Genomic DNA, 4,131 nt, shown 5'->3' on the forward strand with positions numbered 1-4,131 from the left:
ACCATGTCCTAGCAAACCGTTGATTGGCTATGTTACCACTTTGCTCAGCCCCTCTTATAGCGTTGCTAGTTGCAGGTGAAGATTGGAGATCGTTCCTTGTTGGAACATTGTTTATTGTTGGGATATCACTATATTATCTTGTTATCTTAATGCACCTATATACTTGATAAAGGGTGGAAGGCTCGGTCTTATGCCTAGTGTTTTGTTCCACTCTTGCCGCCCTAGTTTCCGTCATATCGGTGTTATGTTCCCGGATTTTGCGTTCCTTACGCGGTTGGGTTATAATGGGAACCCCTTGACAGTTCGCCTTGAATAAAACTCTTCCAGTAATGCCCAACCTTGGTTTTACCATTTGCCACCTAGCCTCTTTTTCCCTTGGGTTTCCGGAGCCCAAGGGTCATCTTTATTTAAACCCCCTGGGCCAGTGCTCCTCTGAGTGTTGGTCCGACCGAGTAGACTGCGGGGCCACCTCGGGGCAACTTGAGGGTTGGTTTTACTCATAGGATGTCTCATCTGAGTGTGCCCTGAGAACGAGATATGTGCAGCTCCTATCGGGATTTGTCGGCACATTCGGGCGGTGTTGCTGGTTTTGTTTTACCATTGTCGAGGATGTCTTGTAACCGGGATGCCAAGTCTGATCGGGTCTTCCCGCTAGAAGGAATATCCTTCGTTGACCATGAGAGCTTGTGATGGGCTAAGTTGAGACTCCCGTGCAGGGATTTGAACTTTCGAAAGTCGTGCCCGCGGTTATGGGCAGATGGGAATTTGTTAATGTCCGGTTGTAGATAACATGAAACTTAACTTAATTAAAATGAATCAACCGCGTGTGTAACCGTGATGGTCTCTTCTCGATGGAGTCCGAGAGGTGAACACGGTGTTGGAGTAATGCTTGACGTAGGTTGTTCTAGGATCACTTCTTGATCATAGTTCTTCGTCCGTGCTTTGCCTTCTCTTCTCGCTCTCTTTTGCGAATAGGTTAGCCACCATATATGCTAGTCGCTTTCTGCAGCTCCACATATTACCTTGCCTTACCTATAAGCTTAAATAGTCTTGATTGCGAGGGTGCGAGATTGCTGAGTCCCCGTGACTCACAGATTACTTCCAAACCAGATGTAGGGACCGATGATACCGCTCCAGACGATGCGGTTGAGCTCAAGTGGGAGTTCGATGAAGACTCACGTCGTTACTATGTGTCTTTCCCAGATGATCAGTAGTGGTGCCCAGTTGGGGCGATCGGGGACCGTGTCGCATGTTGGGGTTGATCTTTTATTTTGGTACCGTAGTCGGACCATGAGTGTATTGGATGATTGTAATGTTATTCATGTATTTGTGTGACGTGGCGAGTGTAAGCCAACTATGTATCCTTTCCCCTTTTTATATATATTTACATGGGTTGTTGTGAAGATTACCTTACTTGCGACATTGCTTTCAATGCAGTTATGCCTCTAAGTCGTGCTTCGACACGTAGGAGATATAGTCGCATCGAGGGCGTTACAACGATAACCCTAGCCGTAAATGCATCATAAATACATCATAAATGCACACAACAAGATCAACACCTAGGTTTGCAACCAATTGACCAAATGCACACAAAACAAAGATCTCAACCAATCAAAAGGAGGGGGAATGGGGGAGGTACCTTGGGTGATGAAAATGCTCCGGATCCACCGGTAAAATGTCAAGCAAATGGAGTGGATCTAGGGGGGTTTGTGAGCGAGAGAGGGGGGAGAGGAGCTGAGCACGGGGAAGAGGGTGAGTGGGGAAGAAGAGTGGTGGTGGGGCCCACAGACCAGCCCCTCCCCACCTTATCCACCACATAGGACCCTACCGCCAGAGGGTCTGGCGGTAGGCTTCAGTACCCTACCGCCGGATCCCCTGGCGGTAGGCCCTTTTCCATGTCAGCCAGCTCAGACGGCCGTCAGTTGCCATGAAAGGTCCTACCGCCAGAGAGGATGGCGGTAGGACGTTCACACCTACCGCCAGCCTCCCTGGCGGTAGGCAAAAGGGTCAAATCCCAAAATAAATTGAAACGGGGGTTAGATCCTGAATTTCTTAACAAAAAGGGTCAAAACACGAAATTTAGCTGCCAGGAGGTGCTGCGGCAGCCTGAGACGAGAAAGATGACGTCGCCGACCTAAAATCACTACACCAAATCAAGAAGATGGAAGACTAGCAATGGCCAGGAGGTGTTGCGCTAGCGCTCGCACGGAGGGACCGTTTCCTGCCTTTTCTACGACCTCGCCCAAGCACTGCTGACAAAACAACCTCCAGGTCGGCAAAACCAGTGTCCCAAACCACTTACCAGGGGCTTTTGTCTGGTTTTTGAAAGTAAGCCATTTTAAAGTTCAGGGGGGTGATGTGGCCGAAACCTGAAAGTTTAGGAGGGTATATACATTTAACTCCAAGGAAACACACAGAGAGTCAGAGACCGGCCAAGAAAACGGGGGAACCTTCCAAAAGGTTCCCAAAACGGGTGAGGCCTTTCAAATGGTTTTCTCAACTCTTAAATTTCATGGAGGACCAAAACACAATTTAAAGTTCAAGCGTTGTACTCAAACAGCACAGCCACCATTGCACCAATACACAGTACATTAGCAGTAAGCAGGCTAGGCAACCACTAGCAGCAAATCACCAAGACACAGCAGCAACCAGCAAGCTCATGATCGGTAGCCCAGCACCCAGCAGCAGCAAGTCACTTCCATACGGACCACACACCAAGTAGACTAGCACCTCGCATCAGCTACCAACGAAGCCACAAGCCAAGAATCTTACGAAGGAAGAGCAGCAATCAACCAAGCCATAGTCAGTACTGCCAAAGAAGAAACACACAACATGAGTAGGGTAACATACATTGAATGATTCCTGCAATTCATTGACACAATCAGAGTGCATCACAGGTGATGGTTGTTAAAGAAACGCATTCGTTAAATCCAAAGTAATCAAAAGAAGTCCATCCTATCAAAACAACATAAGCAGAACAAACATTAACCACAGCAACTGGCAAATTCTTACCTTGTTCCTAACGGGCACTCGATGACAAATAAGCTGACTGAACATATCTATTATGTTTCTGGTACAATGGGAGAGAGATGCATATTTTTTTTGTGATATGTGGTCCTAAGCTATTAGCAAACAGAACATGACAGAAAAGGCACAAGGCAATAAATCCTAAATCCGCATTGGATATTAATAATTCTTACCGTGCCATCTGAATATTTTGCAGGCTACTGCCCCTAGCAGTGACCAAATATCTCATTCTCCCGTGGAGAGCAGGTCCATACTGAAAGCTTCATATCCCACTCTGCAGCTAAAGAGGCAGCCAAAGAGGTAGGATAGTCAATCACTGTAACAGCTTCAGTTGACAAGTTAACGGCGAGAACCCTCGAATGGCAGCCCATGAGACAACAATCTTGGACGTAAATGGTGTTGGGCTGCCTGCCGGCGTGACGTTCAACTGTTGGCAGCACAATGGCCTGGTTCGGGCCAAGGAAAACTGAATGTGGACCCAACGACTCCGAAGGGATGAGGCGGTAACTGTTCTCATCACTGACCAGCTCAAAGAGGCTAACACGCACTGGTGTATCTCCTTCTTTGTAACACCCCAGATATTACTTTCCCTATTTGTACTCCAACTCTTGCCGTTTCCGGCGTTAAATTATATTTATTTCTCGGGTTCGGGTCTTTGTCTCCGTGTGTTGTTTTCGTTTTCATGCATCTCATATCATGTCATCATGTGCATTGCATTTGCATATGTGTTCATCACATGCATTCGAGCATTTTCCCCGTTGTCTGTTTTGCATTCCGGCGCTTCGTTCTCCTCCGGTGGTCATTTCTAGCTTTCTTTCGTGTGTGCAGATTAAACATTTCCGGATTGGACCGAGACTTGCCAAGCGGCCTTGGTTTACTACCGGTAGACCGCCTGTCAAGTTTCGTACCATTTGGACTTCGTTTGGTACTCCAACGGTTAACCGAGGGACCGAAAAGGCCTCGTGTGTGTTGCAGCCCAACACCCCTCCTTTTTGGCCCAAAACCCACCAAACTCTGCTCCATGTCCTAGAGCGTTCGATCACGATCGCGTGGCCGAAAACCGCACCTCATTTGGACTCTCCTAGCTCCGCTTATGCCTAAAAA

Source organism: Triticum dicoccoides, chromosome 1A (genome assembly GCF_002162155.2).
Source record: "Triticum dicoccoides isolate Atlit2015 ecotype Zavitan chromosome 1A, WEW_v2.0, whole genome shotgun sequence".
In the NCBI taxonomy this organism is placed as follows: Eukaryota; Viridiplantae; Streptophyta; class Magnoliopsida; order Poales; family Poaceae; genus Triticum; species Triticum dicoccoides.